The sequence below is a fragment of the Mustela nivalis genome (assembly GCF_964662115.1).
Source record: "Mustela nivalis genome assembly, chromosome: 9".
Classification (NCBI taxonomy): domain Eukaryota; kingdom Metazoa; phylum Chordata; class Mammalia; order Carnivora; family Mustelidae; genus Mustela; species Mustela nivalis.
This window is the reverse complement of record NC_139028.1, coordinates 104,543,591-104,561,306: the sequence shown is the minus strand read 5'-3', so window position 1 is coordinate 104,561,306 and position 17,716 is coordinate 104,543,591. Positions and strand designations below refer to the sequence as shown.

Genomic DNA, 17,716 nt, shown 5'->3' with positions numbered 1-17,716 from the left:
CATATATCATGCAAACAAAATAGAATAAAGAAAATAGTCTACAAAACATTCAGGATGCTAACTAGTGCCGTAAATAGAACAAAGATAAAACAGGAGTCTAAAGGGCTAGTTTCCAAAATATATAAAGAACTTATAAAACCTAACACCCCTCAAAACACAAATGCCCAGTTTTAAGATGGGCAAACTACATAAATGAACATTTCTCTAAAAAAAATACAGATGTCCAGCATGAAAAGATGTTCACCATCACTTACCTTCAGGGAAATGCAAGTCAAAACTACAAATTAGATATCACCTCACACCTGTTGGAGTGGCTAAAATCAAAAACACAAGAAACACACGTTGGCAAGAATGTAGAGAAATAGGAATACTTGTGTACTGTTGCTGGGAAGGCAAACTGCCACAGCCTTTTGGGAAACAGTATGGTGGTCCCTCAAAAACATATAAATAGAATTAGCCAACAATCTAACAATGGCACTAGTAGGCATTTACCCAAAGAATACACACTAATTTAAAAGGATAAATCCACCCAGACATTTGTACCAGCTTTCTTTAAAATAGCTAGATTATGAAAGCTTCCAAGTGTGTGTGTGTGTGTGTGTGTGTGTGTGTGTTACTCCAACATTAAAAAAACAAAACAAAAAAAAAAAAAAAGGGAAATTGGAAGGGGAGGTGAACCATGAGAGATTATGAACTCTGAAAAACAATCTGAGGGTTTTGAAGGGGCGGGGGGTGGGAGGTCGGGGTTCCAGGTGGTGGTATTATAGAGGGCACGGATTGCATGGAACACTGGGTGTGGTGAAAAAATAATGAATACTGTTATGCTGGAAATAAATAAAAAATAAATTAAAAAAAAAGGGAAATCTTGCCATTTGCAACATGGTTGGAACTACTGAGTATAATTCCAAGCAAAATAAGTCAGTCAGAGAAAGACAAATACCATATGACTTCACTCCTATGAAATTTAAGAAACAAAATGTCTGAGAAAAGGGAGAAGAGAGAGAAAGACATCAAGAAACAAACTCTTAATTATTGAGAACAAACTGATGGTTACCAAGGGAAGAAGCAGGGTTGGGTTAAATAGGTGATGGAGATAAAGGAGTGCACTTGTTGTTGTGAGCACTTGGTGATGAATGGAACTGATGAATTACAATATTGCACACATGAAGCTAATAAAGCATTCTATGTTTAAAAGAAAAGGAACCCAAAGAAATATAAAAAATAATAAGAAGAAGATAAGTAAAAAAGTAAATATAACAATTAATTAAAATTAAGGTAACTATAAAAATTCATCAATATCCAGCACTAATGGAGAGTAAGCATTTACTCATGATGACCACTATGTATAGAACTGTTAAAACATGCTACTGTGTATATGACAATAGCAAAACACTGTATATTAATTTTACCAGAATGAAAAAATTAAAAATAAATAAACTATAACATTGCATTGACCACTTCATTACAAATTATTCACTCAGACTATAAAGGCATTTAAAGTAAAATGGATCTGAACATTTGAGGTGATTGGCTCTAATGATAAACTATAATCTTGATGATGCATTCATTTGCTATTTGATATGACATTTCTCTTACAGAGCTTCTTCATGGCATTTGTCATCTCAGAATTTCTCAGAGTGTAGATCAGTGGGTTTAACATGGGGGTATGACTATATAAAACACAGTCCATGATTTGTCAACAGGGAAGGTCTTAGCAGGTCCTGCATAAATGGAAATGCATGGAACAAAGAAGAAGACCACCATAGTGATGTGGGAAACAGAGGTCTCGAGGGCTTTCCACTTCCCTTCTGAATTAATGTTCTTAAGAGAGTACAGGATGACACCATAGGAGATAAGCAAGTGCACAAACGCAATACGGCAGATCACTCCACCATTGTCCACCACTAACAGGCCGGCCACATATGTATCAGTACAGACCAGTTTCAGTAAGGGGTACATGTCACAGAAAAAATGATCAATGGCATTGGGGCCACAGAATGGGAGCCCATAAACAGTGCTAACCTGAATTACTGAATGCAGAAAACCTCCCACCCTGGACACTACCAGCAGCACAGCACACACCCATTGCCTCACACTCACCAGATAATGCAAGGGCTTACAGATGGCCACATAGCGGCCATAGGCCATCACTAGCAGAAGAATGACCTCTGAGCCACCAAAAAGGTGATCTATAAAGAGCTGGGTCATACAAGATTGAAAGGATATGGTACTTTTCCCAAAGAAAACCTCTGAAATCAATTTGGGGGAAATACAATAGGAATAAATGACATCCATAAAGGTAAGTTAGCAAGAAAGAAGTACATAGGTGAGCCCAGGATCTTACTGACTCTTAAAGTTACCACAATGAGCAAATTGACCACAACTGTGAAAATATAAAAGACTAAGAACATAATAAAAAGGATTTTCTGTTCCTTTGGATCCTGGGTGAGGCCCAAGGGGGCAAAGTAAGTTACAATTTTTGGTGGTTCCATCTAGTCTGCATAGGAGATGACTTCTCATGTTAGAAGCAGGCTGGTCTACAAAACAAGGGAGAAAACTTTTAAATACATTTAAGCCTAATTTTATATTGATTCATTCAATTAAAGAATGTGGGAGGAGTACCTGTGTTTTGTTTTTTGTTTTTTTTTTAATTTTATTTTGTTTTTCATTTTATTTTATCTTATTTCTTTTCAGTGTTCCTGAATTCATTATTTATGCACCACACCCAGTGCTCCATGCAATATGTGCCTTCCCTAATATCCACCAATAGAAGTACCTGTTTTTGTCCGATGTTTCATAGAGGGGATTCCCAAATTGAATAAGCCATGGTTTCCTACTTTCAGTGATAGCATACATAGTAATACCAATAGCATACATAGTAATCACCAATGTTACACGTGTCATTACAAAAACAATTAAAAATGTAAAGTTCAGAGGTAGGAATATGCCAAACAAAAGCATCAGAGAAGTCTCCCCAGAGGAAGAAATGCTCCCACTGAGTTTTAAAAGAAAAAGTGGAAAGACAAGAAAAAAGTACAAGGGAATGCCATGAAAAGGTCCACAGTTTATAAAGTCACAAAAAGGAAATACTTGAGACTGATTAAAGGTAACTGCCAGGTTTCAAACTGAGTGGCTCAAATTAGGAATGAAAGATCACCCCCCTGGATTGTCTTCCTTCACTGAGACTTCTTTCTTGGGATCTCTGGCTGAATATGCCTCCTTTTTCTGACCAAAAATGTGGAACCTTTCCAATGTTGGGCCTTTCCCTTAATTTTTAAATTTCACATATGCAACATCTCTAACTCTGAACATCTCCAATTCAATATTCCATCAATTTATTCTCATAAAGCAGCTCAAATGATCTGTTTATAAGGATGATTTGAATCACTCCACTGCTTACAATGCCTAGAGTGGATTCTAATCACACACTCACACCTTAATGAATCACATTTCATATTTATAGTAAGAAGAACTGTAATCTTCATTTCATAGTTGAACAAACTGAGGCTCAGAGCATCTAATTCTTTTTCCCAGGTCACTAATTTTTAAGTGATTAAACTGGAATAGAAATCTAAGTTTCTCTTATTTCAAAGTAATTTAACTTTTATATGATTAAAAAAAAATGCACACATGTAGTAGCCTAATTCTCAAGATTTACTGTTAGTCTTACCTTGTGACAGTATGTCCACAAGCTGAAGGAAGATTTTTACTCATTCCTGGGACTGGAATTTTTCCTTTATCCAGTATGATAAGAGAAAGCAAAAAGCTGCATTACTATCTCACAGTATATTTTATTTCATTTGGTTATTAATTCATTTTCCTCTTGGGGTACATTTTATTACATTTGGTTATCAGCCCATTTCCCCCCGATTATTCAGGACATTGCTTTTATTTGCACTGTAGATTATGTAAAAATAATCCCATAGTCCACACAGAAAAGAAGACTTTACTACCTTAGGATAATTTATCAAAAAGACAAGTAATCTAATTATACATAAGAAAATAGCAACCAGCCATTTCCAAGGAGATTGTTCTCAGGTAACTTCTTTCCTACTAACTTCAAAATAGAAAAATGATTTTCAATTGGTTCATTTCTTATTCTATCCTATTGGTATGACCACATCAGTTGAGTTGAAAATTTGAGAAGAGATATTCTTGTGCTTTTTTGGGAGGTGTGCTTTCGGCCTAGAAAAAGCCTCCTAAAAATTTATCAGCTTACCCTTTAAGAGGGTAACATCTTCTTCCCAATAGGGAAAGAGATCATGAGACGTTTCATCCCATCTGACCACATATGTCATTAAGTCAGAGTTGGAAAGTGTCCCAAGGCTGAATCTTGCTTAATTAAACTCACTGAAAATTTCTACAGATATTTTTTTAAAATATCTATATAATAGTACTACCAGACCAAATCACATAATTAAGGTCTAATGGATGTGGCATGAAAAAAAAAGTAGGTTTGGAGCAATTATGATACAATTGCCAGGCATGAATAAAATACCAGCCAAAGCATTTTATTCCAATGAAGATTAATTCATCATGCATTTCCCCACTTGCCATAGCAAGGTCTCCTTTCATTTTACTTAACACTCATTTTATTATCAACATTAAGGTGTAAATAGATATCTTAAATATTTATTTACCAATATAGATGTAATAAGTATTAAATTATTAATTATTGTTTTTATATTAAAGCACATATTTAATGTCAGGAACCTTGCTATGAGTGAGGGCACAACAATTAATAAACAGGGGATAAAACTCATGTAAAGTTCTTTCTTCATGGACTTTATTTCTCATATAGTCACAGAAAAAATAAGAGAACAATTTAGTAAAATAAGTATAGTCATCTTCAGATGACTGTTAAGAACTAACCTAATTAGTAGAAATTAGGTTAGTAGAATTATTAGAAATACATGGACTAATATATTATTTGTCTTAAGTATATTATAAATAAAACTCAGTAAAGTTAGGAAACTACAATGTCCTTTCCTTAGAGTATTAGGATACCATTCATGTCCTGGACATTAACCTTCTCATTGCCTATTAAGATAATTGCTGGAATTTAATTTCCTGAAAGACCATGACCAAGTTATCTCTCAGGTAGTACAAATATTTACCTGGTCAGTCATTCAATATGTATCCCTAGTAGTGCAACTTCTGAGTCATAGAGTTTTAACTTTTTGAGGAAACTCCATACTGTTTTCCAGAGTGCCTGTACCAGCTTGCATTCCCACCAGCTTGGTAAGCGGATTCCCTTTTCTCCATATCCTCACTAATGTTTGTTTTTTCTGACATGTGCTACTAGGTATTTACCCAAAAGATAAAAACATAGTGATCCAAAGGGGCACACGGACCCCAACGTTTATAGCAGCAATGTCCACCATAGCCAAAGCATGGGAAAAACCCAGATTTCCATTGATAGATGAATAGGTACAGGAGATGTGGTATATAAATAAATGGAATATTATGCAGCCATCAAAAAATGAAATCTTGCCATTTGCCATGATGTAGATGGAACTAGAGGGTATTATGCTAAGCAAAATGAGTAAGTCAGAGAAAGATAATTACCATATAATTTCACTCATATTGAATCTAAGAAACAAAATAGAGGATTATAGGGGAAAGGAGGGAAAATAAGATAAGATGAAATCAGAGGGAGGAGGAGTCAAGATGGCGGAGAAGTAGCAGGCTGAGACTACTTCAGCTAGCAGGAGATCAGCTAGATAGCTTATCTAAAGATTGCAAACACCTGCAAATCCATCGGCAGATCAAAGAGAAGAACAGCAATTCTAGAAACAGAAAAACAACCATTTTCTGAAAGGTAGGACTGGCAGAGAAGTAAATCCAAAGCGACGGGAAGATAGACCCCGAGGGGAGGGGCCGGCTCCCTACAAGTGGCAGAGAAATGAACACAAAATCAGGACTTTTAAAAGTCTGTTCTGCTAAGGGACACCGCTCCAGAGGCTAAACGGGGGTGAAGGCAACGCGGGGTCAGCGTGGCCTCAGGTCCCGCAGGGTCACAGAAGGATTGCGGGTATCTGAGTGTCGCAGAGCATGGGAAAGCCGGCTACAGAGACAGAGCCAACAGTAAGGGGTTACCTTGGCAAGCCACAGGCTCGGTGAGCTCGGAGCGCGGCTGGAGCTCAGGGAGACAGAGGTTACTGGGCGCTGTTCTCTGAGGGCGCACTGAGGAGTGGGGCCTTGGGCTCTCGGATCCTCCAGGCCAGAGACCAGGAGGACCCCATTTGTATTCCCTTCGTCCGGAACTCTACGGAAGGTGCTCAGGGAACAAAAGCTCCTGAAAGCAAACCCGAGCAGATTACTCAGCCCGGCCCCTGAAGGGCGGTGCGATGCCGCCTGGGGCAAAGACACTTGAGAATCCCTACACCAGGCCCCTCACCCAGAAGATCAACAAGAAATCCAGCCAAGACCAAGTTCACCTAACAAGGAGTGCAGTTTCAATACCAAGGAGAGCAGCAGAATTCCAGAGTTGGAGAAAGCAAAGCACGGAATACATGGCTTTCTCCCTGTGATTTTTTAGTCTTGCAGTTAATTTAATTTTTTTCTTTTTCATTTTTTTCTCTTTTTCTGCTAAATTTTTTTTAACTTTTACCCTTTCCTTTTTTAACATTTTTAACTAGTTTATCTAATATATATATATTTTCTTTTTTACACTTTTCTTTATTCATTTTCTTTTTTAATTCTTTTCTTTTTTTCTTTTTTTCTTTTTTTTCATTCTTTCTTTCTTTTTGAACCTCTTTTAAAACCCCTTTCTCCCCCCTCACAATTTGGGATCTCTTCTGATTTGGTTAAAGCATATTTTCCTGGGGTTGTTGCCACCCTTTTAGTATTTTACTTGCTCCTTCATATACTCTTATCTGGACAAAATGACAAGGCAGAAAAATTCACCACAAAACAAAAAAAGAACAAGAGGCAGTACCAAAGGCTAGGGACCTAATCAATACAGACATTGGTAATATGTCAGATCTAGAGTTCAGAATGACAATTCTCAAGGTTCTAGCCAGGCTTGAAAAGGCATGAAAGATATTAGAGAAACCCTCTCGGGAGATATAAAACCCTTTCTGGAGAAATACAAGAACTAAAATCGAACAAAGTTGAAATAAAAAAAAGCTATTAATGGGGTGCAATAAAAAATGTAGGCTCTCAGTGCTAGGATAAATGAGGCAGAAGAAAGAATTACTGATATAGAAGACCAAATGACAGAGAATAAAGAAGCTGAGCAAAAGAGGGACAAACAGCAACTGGACCACGAGGGGAGAATTCGAGAGATAAGTGACACCATAAGATGAAACAACATTAGAATAATTGGGATTCCAGAAGAAGAAGAAAGAGAGAGGGGAGCAGAAGGGAAACGGGAGAGAAATATTGGGGAGAATTTCCCCAATATGGCAAAGGGAACGAGATTCAAAATTCAGGAGGTTCAGAGAATGCCCCTCAAAATCAATCAGAATAGGCCCACACCCTGTCACCTAATAGTAAAATTTACAAGTCTTAGTGACAAAGAGAAAATCCTGAAAGCAGCCTGGGATAAGAAGTCTATAACATACAATGGTAAAAATATTAGATTGGCAGCTGACTTATCCACAGAGACCTGGAAGGCAAGAAAGAGCTGGCATGATATTTTCAGAGCACTAAATGAGAAAAACATGCATCCAAGAATACTATATCCAGCTAGGCTATCATTGAAAATAGAAGGAGAGATTAAAAGCTTCCAAGACAAAAAAAACTGAAAGAATTTGTAAACACCAAATCAACTCTACAGGAAATATTGAAAGGGGTCCTCTAAGCAAAGAGAGATCCTACAAGTGGTAGATCAGAAAGAAACAGAGACCATATACAGTAACAGTCACCTTACAGGCAATACAATGGCACTAAATTCATATCTCTCAATAGTTACCCTGAATGTTAATGGGCTAAATGCCCCAATCAAAAGACACAGGATATCAGAATGGATAAAAAAACAAAACCTGTCTAAATGTTGCCTGCAAGAAACTCATTTTAAGCCCGAAGACACCTCCAGATTTAAAATGAGGGGGTGGAAAAAAATTTACCATGCTAATGGACATCAGAATAAAGCAGGAGTGGCAATCCTTATATCAGATCATTAGATTTTAAGCCAAAGACATAATAAGAGATGAGGAAGGACACTATATCATACTCAAAGGATCTGTCCAACAAGAAGATCTAACAATTTTAAATATCTATGCGCCCAACGTGGGAGCAGCCAACTATATAAACCAATTAATAACAAAATCAAAGAAACACATCAACAATAATACAATAATAGTAGGGGACTTTAACACTCCCCTCACTGAAATGGACATATCATCCAAGCAAAGATCAAAAAGGAAATAAAGGCCTTAAACGGCACACTGGACCAGATGGACATCACAGATATATTCAGAACATTTCATCCCAAAGCAACAGAATACACATTCTTCTCTAGTGCACATGGAACATTCTCCAGAATAGATCACATCCTCAGTCCTAAATCAGGACTCAGCCGGTATCAAAAGATTGGGATCATTCCATGCATATTTTCAGACCACAATGCTCTGAAGCTAGAACTCAACCACAAGAGGAAGTTTGGAAAGAACCCAAATACATGGAGACTACACAGCATCCTTCTAAAGAATGAATGGGTCAACCAGTAAATTAAAGAAGAATTGAAAAAAATCATGGAAACAAATGATAATGAAAATACAACGGTTCAAAATCTGTGGGACACAACAAAGGCAGTCCTGAGAGGAAAATATATAGCAGTACAAGCCTTTCTCAAGAAAAAAGAAAGGTCTCAGGTACACAACCTAACCCTACACCTAAAGGAGCTGGAGAAAGAACAATGAAGGAACCCTAAGCCCAGCAGGCAAAGAGAAATCATAAAGATCAGAGCAGAAATCAATGAAATAGAAACCAAAAAAACAATAGAGCAAATCAATGAAACTAGGAGCTGGTTCTTTGAAAGAATTAATAAAATTGATAAACCCCTGGCCAGACTTATCAAAAAGAAAAGAGAAAGGACCCAAATAAATAAAATCATGAATGAAAGAGGAGAGATCACAACTAACACCAAAGAAATACAAACTATTATAAGAACATACTATGAGCAACTCTACGCCAACAAATTTGACAATCTGGAAGAAATGGATGCATTCCAAGAGGCATATAAACTACCACGACTGAACCAGGAAGAAATAGAAAGCCTGAACAGACCCATAACCAGTAAGGAGATTGAAACAGTCATTAAAAATCTCCAAACAAATAAAAGCTCAGGGCCAAACGGCTTCCCAAGGGAATTTTACCAAACATTTAAAGAAGAAATAATTCCCATTCTCCTGAAACTGTTCCAAAAAATAGAAATGGAGGAAAACTTCCAAACTCATTTTATGAGGCCAGCATCACCTTGATCCCCAAACCAGACAAGGATCCCATCAAAAAAGAGAGCTATAGACCAATATCCTTGATGAACACAGATGTGAAAATTCTCACCAAAATACTTGCCAATAGGATTCAACAGTACATTAAAAGGACTATTCACCACGACCAAGTGGAATTTATTCCAGGGCTGCAAGGTTGGTTCAATATCCACAAATCAGTCAATGTGATACAACACATCAATAAAAGAAAGAACAAGAACCATATGATACTCTCAATACATGCTGAAAATGCATTTGACACAGTACAGCATCCCTTCCTGATCAAAATTCTTCAAAGTGGGGACGCCTGGGTGGCTCAGTTGGTTAAGCAGCTGCCTTCGGCTCGGGTCATGATCCTAGCATCGTGGGATCGAGTCCCATATTGGGCTCCTTGCTTGGCAGGGAGCCTGCTTCTCCCTCTGCCTCTGCCTGCCTCTCTGTCTGCCTGTGCTCACTCTTTCTCTCTCCCTCTATCTCTGACAAATAAATAAAATCTTTAAAAAAAAAATCTTCAAAGTGTAGGGATAGAGGGCACATACCTCAATATCATCAAAGCCATCTATGAAAAACCCACCGCAAATATCATTCTCAATGGAGAAAAACTGAAAGCTTTTCCGCTAAGGTCAGGAACACGGCAAGGATGTCCATTATCACCACTGCTATTCAACATAGTACTAGAAGCCCTAGCCTCAGCAATCAGACAACAAAAAAAAATTAAAGGCATTCAAATCGGCAAAGAAGAAGTCAAATTATCATTCTTCACAGATGATATGATACTATATGTGGAAAACCCAAAAGACTCCACTCCAAAACTGCTAGAACTTATACAGGAATTCAGTAAAGTGTCAGGATATAAAATCAATGCACAGAAATCAGTTGCATTTCTCTACACCAACAACAAGACAGAAGAAAGAGAAATTAAGGAGTCAATCCCATTTACACCCCAAACCATAAGATACCTAGGAATAAACCTAACTAAAGAGGCTAAAAATCTATACTCAGAAAACTATAAAGTACTCATGAAAGAAATTGAGGAAGACACAAAGAAACGGAAAAATGTTCCATGCTCCTGGATTGGAAGAATAAACATTGTGAAAATGTCTATGCTACCTAAAGCAATCTACACATTTAATGCAATTCCTATCAAAGTACCATCCATCTTTTTCAAAGAAATGGAACAAATAATTCTAAAATTTATATGTAACCAGAAAAGACCTCATGTAGCCAAAGGGATATTGAAAAAGAAAGCCAAAGTTGGTGGCATCACAATTCTAGACTTCAAGCTCTATTACAAAGCTGTCATCATCAAGACAGCATGGTACTGGCACAAAAACAGACACATAGATCAATGGAATAGAATAGAGAGCCCAGAAATAGACCCTCAACTCTATGGTCAACTGATCTTCGACAAAGCAGGAAAGAATGTCTAATGGAAAAAAGACAGCCTCTTCAATAAATGGTGCTGGGAAAATTGGACAGCCACATGCAGAAAAATAAAATTTGACCATTTCCTTACACCACACACAAAAATAGACTCCAAATGGATTAAGGACCTCAATGTGAGAAAGGATTCCATCAAAATCCTTGAGGAGAATGCAGGCAGCAACCTCTTCGACCTCAGCCACAGCAACATCTTCCTAGGAACATCGCCAAAGGCAAGGGCAGCAAGGGAAAAAATGAAGTATTGGGATTTCATCAAGATCAAAAGCTTTTGCACATCAAAGGAAACAGTTAACAAAATCAAAAGACAACTGACAGAATAGGAGAAGATATTTGCAAATGACACATCAGATAAAGGACTAGTGTCCAAATCTATAAACAACTTAGCAAACTTAACACCCAAAGAACAAATAATCCAATCAAGAAATGGGCAGAGGACATGAACAGACATTTCTGCAAAGAAGACATCCAGATGGCCAACAGACACATGAAAAAGTGCTCCATATCACTCGGCATCAGGGAAATACAAATCAAACCACAATTAGATATCACCTCACACCAGTCAGAATGGCTAAAATCAACAAGTCAGGAAACGACAGATGCTGGCGAGGATGCAGAGAAAGGGGAACCCTCCTACACTGTTGGTGGGAATGCAAGCTTGTGTAACCACTCTGGAAAACAGCATGGAGGTTCCTCAAAATGTTGAAAATAGAACTGCCCTATGACCCAGCAATTGCACTGCTGGGTATTTACCCTAAAGAGACAAACGTAGTGATCCGAAGGGACACGTGCACCCGAATGTTTATAGCAACAATCTACACAATAGCCAAACTATGGAAAGAACCTAGATGTCCACCAACAGATGAATGGATAAAGAAGAGGTGGTATATATACACAATGGAATACTATGCAGCCATCAAAAGAAATGAAATCCTGCCATTTGCGACAACATGGATGGATCTAGAGCATATCAAGCTTAGCGAAATAAGTCAACTGGAGAAAGACAACTATCCTATGATCTCTCTGATATGAGGAAGTGTTGATGCAACATGGGGGCTTAAGTGGGTAGGAGAAGAATAAATGAAACAAGATTGGATTGGGAGGGAGACAAACCATAAGTGACTCTTAATCTCACAAAACAAACTGAGGGTTGCTGGGAGGAGGGGGATTGAGAAAAGGGGGGAGGGGTTATGGACATTGGCGGGTGTGTTATTTGGTGAGTGCTGTGGGTTGTGTGGACCGGGCGATTCACGAACCTGTACCCCTGGGGATAAAAATATATGTTTATAAAAAATTAAAAATAAATAAATAAATAAATAAAATCTTTTAAAAAATCAGTGGAAAAAAAAAGATGAAATCAGAGACAGAGACAAACCATAAGAGACTGTTAACTATAAAAAACAAACTGAAGGTTGCTGGAGGGGAAATGGTGGGGGGATGGGGTAACTGGGTCATGGGCATTAAGGAGGGCACCTGATGTAATGAGCACTGGGTGTTATATGCAATGATGAATCACTGAACTCTACCTCGGAAACCATAAATGCACTCTATGTTAATTAATTGAGCTCAAATAAGTAATAAAAATAAAAATTAAATTAAATAGAAAATATATCCCCAAGGCCTCTTCCTACCCAATTGAAGGGATGTTCTACTTTTCCCCAGCATCATCCCAGAAAATTGGACCCTTCAACATGTTTGCACAGGCAATGAGGATGTCTATACACAGGAAAATTATCAAGGAAACATCTAGGGGATGAACAGAACCTCCAACCTGGGCAGACATTTGAATTCTCAGAAATCTCTTGAGCCATTGTATCAGAAAAATAAAACTTCCAGTTATATGTGCAGACACTGCCTATGGCTTTCCACATCATTACTGGTTTCACTAAAACAGAATGTAAGGCCATTACAGATTAGCTTAATAGACTATTTAGAACAAATTCAAATAAATTAAACTGCTCTGGACAGTATTCTCCCCTAGAACAATGAATAGAGAAAAAACAAAAACACTATGTTCTTGATGAAAAAGAGTGGAAGACACCCAAATATGTGTCCTAGCACTCCTAGAACAAATAACATTATTAAGGTCTAAAGGATGTAACATGAAGGGAAAAAATAGGTTTGGATCAATTATGAGACTATTGCCAGTCAAAAATAAAACACCACCAAAGCATTTTAGTCAAGTGATGATTGGATCATCATGTATTTCCCCACTTGCCATAACAAGTTTTCCTTTTGTTTCATTTAACATTCATTTTATTATCAACCTTGAAGTGTGAATAGATATATTAAATAATTATTTACCAATATAGATGTAATAACTGTTCAATTATTAATTATTGTTTTATATTAGAGCACCTATTTAATGCCAAGTTAATATGAGTAAGAACACAACAGTTAAGAACATGGGGAGTCAAATCATATGAAAGACCTTCCTATATGGACCTTATTTCTCATAGAGTCACACAATAAACATAAAGACAATTGTACAAAGTTAGTATAGTTTCTTCAGATGACTATATAAAAACTAGCCTAATTCATAGAAATTAACATGGCCAAGTCTGTTATTTGTCCTACTTTTTTTTTTTTTTTAATCTCAAATTAGCTATTTCAATGTATCTCTCCTTGGTCAGTACAATTAGGCAACCAAAAGGTCTTTTACTTATATCACTAGGATAGCATTCATGTCCCTGGACATTGTTCCTGATAAGACAATTGCTATAATTTAACTTCTGGGAAAATCAATGACTGAGCAATCTCTCAGATAGTAGAAGAACTTTTCACCTGTTCAGTCATTCAAAATGTATCCCTAAGACCACTTCTTCTCTAATAGAAGGCATGTTTCTACTTTTCCCCAGATTCTTCTCAGTGAAATAGGCCCCTGAAGATGTTTGCATAAGCAATGAGGGATGTCTATACACAAGAAAATATATGAAGGAAACATTTAGGGGGTGAAGAGAAACTCCAGACTGGGCAGACATTTGAATTCTCAGGAATCTCTTGGGCCATTGGATGAGGAAAATAATCCTTCCATTTATATGTGCAGACACAGCCTATGGCTTTCCACACCACTACTGTTTTTCAATGAAAGAAATTGTAAGGCCATTACAGACTAGATTAGAATATTTTGAACAGATTCAAATAAAGTATCCTCCTCTGCACAGTGTTCTCCCCTAGAACAATGATGAAAGAAAAAAAGACTAGGCTCTTGCCAAGAAAGAGTGGCAGAAACCCAAATATGTGAGAAACCTCTAATTTGAACAGAAAAAATATGTTAAATGATAAACTGTGAGTTTCTTATGGCAAAACAATTTAAGTAAAGGAAATCATATTTAAGCCAAAGTGAAAGGATAACCAGTTTCAGTTTCACTTATCAATCATGTCCTCAGCCAAGGAAGTCCTATCTCTAGCTGTTAGCATCTCTGCTGAGAGGTCCTGGAGTTCAGAGGCAGAGGCCTTAGGATGAGGGAAGTTAATGAGGTTGAAGTTGCAATTCATAAAATGATACATAGTCACAGTTCTGCAGTTCTGTGTTGGAATAGATGCAGTTGAAGGTAGGATGTGCGGAGAAGTGAATCCAAGGCAATATTTGGGAAGATAGACTGCAACGGGGGAGGGAGCCTCTGTGAGTCAGCTACCAGCAAGTGATGAAGCTGTAGAACACAAATTTGGAACAGTTTCTTCTAATAGACCAAAGTATACCCCAAATCTAGTGTATAGTTTTCTTCTAGTCTCCACCCTGATCACATTCTCTCTTTATTTTATTTTTAATTTTTTTCCTTCTTTTTCAACAAACTTCTTAACTCATCCATTTCTTCTTTAAAATCTTTTGCAAATTTTCATCTTTATAGTCATATTTGATCCCTTTATTATATTTAACCTTATTATTGTATATACACACAAGGTTTCTATCTTTAAAATTTTGGGAGGCGGTTATTTCTAGCAGATCAAGATACACCCAAAATCTAGTGTGTGGCTCTGTTCTATTCACCAGTCTGATCATATTCATTTTTTCCTTCCTTTTCCCCACAGTTGCAGGGCTCTTCTGATTGGTGTACTGTATATTTTTCTTGGGTCATTCTTACTCTTTAAGCATTTTCTTCTCTCACTCATCTATTCTTCTCTGGACAAAATGATGAAATGGAAAACTTCACCTCAAAAAGGAAAAAAAAAAAATAAGAGGCTGAGAAAAAGAGAGATAAACAACTACTGGGTCACTACAGGAGAATTCAAGAGAGAAGAAATACCATAAGACAAAGCAATATTAGAATCATTGGGATCCCAGAAGAAGAAGAGAGACAGAGGAAGAAGGCATAATGGAGCAAATTATAACAGAGGACTTCCTTAATTTCAGGAAGAAAGTGGGCATCAAAATCCAGGAGGCTCAGAGAACCTTCCTCAAAATCAGTAAAAATAGATCAGAACATCTTCTAAGAGTAAAACTTACAACTCTCAATGACAAAGAGAAAATCCTGAAAACATCTCAGGACAAGGGGTCTGTAATATACAACAGTAGTAATATTAGATTGACAGAAGATCCATCCACAGAGACCTGGCAAGTCAGAAAGGACTGGTATGATATATTTAGAGCACTAAATAAGAAAAATATGCAGCTGTCATTGAAATTACATGAAGCGATAAAAAGCTTCCAAGACAAACAAATAATAAAATGATTTGTAAACACAAAAGCAGCTCTACATGAAATATTGAGAGGGAGACAGACTAAAAGTAACATGGACCAGAAAGAACAGAGACAGTATACAGTAACAGTCACCTTACTGGAAGTACAATGGCATTAAATTCATATCTTTCAATAGTTACTCTGTATGTATGTATGTATGTAAATGGGCTAAATGCCCCAATCAAATGACACAGGATATCAGAATGGATTTAAATAAATAAATAAATAAATAAGACCTACTGATATGTTGTCTGTAAGAAACTGATTTCAGACCCAAAGACACCTCTAGATTTTAAGTGAGGCATTGGAAAATAATTTACCATGCTAATGGACATCCAAAAATATGCTGAGGCAACAATCCCTATATCAGCTAAATTAGATTTTAATATAAAGACAATAATAAGAGATGAGGAAGGACACTATATCATACTTAAGGGGTCTGTACAACAAGAAGACCTAACAATTTTAAATATCTATGCCCCTAATATGGGATCAGCCAATTATGTAAACCAACTGATAACCAAATCAAAGAAACACATCAACAATAATACAATAAGAGTTGGGGACTTTAAAACACCCCTCACTGAAACGGACAGATCATCTAAAAAAAAAAAAAAAAAAAAGAACAAGAAAATAAAGGTTTTGAATGACACACTGGACCAGAGGGACATATATATTTAGAACATCCCATCCCAAAGAACAGAATATGCATTCTTCTCTAGTGCACATGGAACATTCTCCAGAGTAGATCACATCCTGGGTCACAAATCCAGTTTCAACCAGTACCAAAGGACTGGGATCATCCCCTGCATATTTTCAGACCACAATTCTTTGAAACTAGAATTCAATCACAAGAGGATAGTTGGAAAGAACTCAGATACGTGAAAGCTAAAGAGCATCCTATTAAGGAATGGGTCAAACAGGATATTAATAAATAATTTAAAAATTTTGTGGAAACAAATGAAAATGAAAACACAATTGTTAAAATCTTTGGGATACACCAAAGGTAATCCTCAGAAGAAAGTATATAGCAATACAAACCTTTCTCAAGAAACAAGAAAGATCTCAAATACACAACCTAAACTTACACTTAAAGAGATGGAGAATGAACAAAAAAGAAAGCCTAAACCTAGCAGAAGAGAAACAGGGAAAATCACAGCAGATCTCTGAGCTCTACTCATAAGATGTTCTTATACCTGTTTGTATTTCTTTGGTGTTGGTTGTGATTGCTCCTCTTTCATTCATGATTTTATTTATTTGGGTCCTTTTTTGTTGATCTGTTATGCTATTTTTTTTTGTTTGTTTCTATTTCCCAGAAGGTTGTGCCCCAGAGCAGAAGGTCAGAGGGTTGCCCTTTCTCCACATCCTTGTCAACAATTTTTGTTCCCTGTCTAGTTAATTTTAGAAATTTTGACTGATGTAATATGGTATCTCATTGTGGTTTTAATTTGCATTTCCCTTATGATTAGTAATGTTGAGCAACCTTCCATGTTCTTGGCCATTTGTAAGTCTTCTTTGGAAAATGTCTATTTTTTATTTTATTTGTTTATTATTTGTTTATTTTTTAATCAACTTTTGTTTTGATTTGCATTTGCTACTGAGTTGTATAAATTCCTCATAAATTTTGAATATTAACCTATTTGAGGTATATGACTTGCAAATATTTTATCTCATTCCATAGGTTGCTTTTTTTTTGGTGCCGAAGTAGCCTGGATTTACAACTTGAAATCCAGAACTTCAAGATCATGTCAGGATGGGATGAGATCTTCACTGGCCTAATCCCTTCTGTTTCATCCTTCTGGGAGCCCTGAACTGCCATTTTACAAGTCTGATATACTCACTGGAGTGACAGGCTACATGGAGAAGGAGAGTGACCCAGAATATTCCAACCTTTTAGCCATCTCTGCCAAGGCACAGCTCACATGAGGAATGTCATCCTAAACACACCCTAAAAGCCCCTAATCAGCTGAATACCAGAGAGGAACTTCAGTCCATGCCACCAGGAACAGAATGGTTCAGTCAAGCCCTCCCAAATATCACATGTAGTTAGACAAAGACCTGTGTATGGCAAGATATAGTCCTGTATATAGTCAGATACACTGTGTGTGATCATATCAAATACTTATATATACACATAAGCATTCATATGGGTGGTCAG

At 36.9% G+C, this 17,716-nt stretch overlaps 1 pseudogene across 1 annotated transcript; it reads right to left on the bottom strand.

The window, feature by feature from the left end:
• Positions 1 to 1,564: 1,564 nt before the first annotated feature.
• Positions 1,565 to 2,492, bottom strand: LOC309872943 (olfactory receptor 4A47-like; annotated as a pseudogene). Its single transcript has one exon. The product of its transcript is annotated as an olfactory receptor 4A47-like (transcript).
• Positions 2,493 to 17,716: the final 15,224 nt, after the last annotated feature.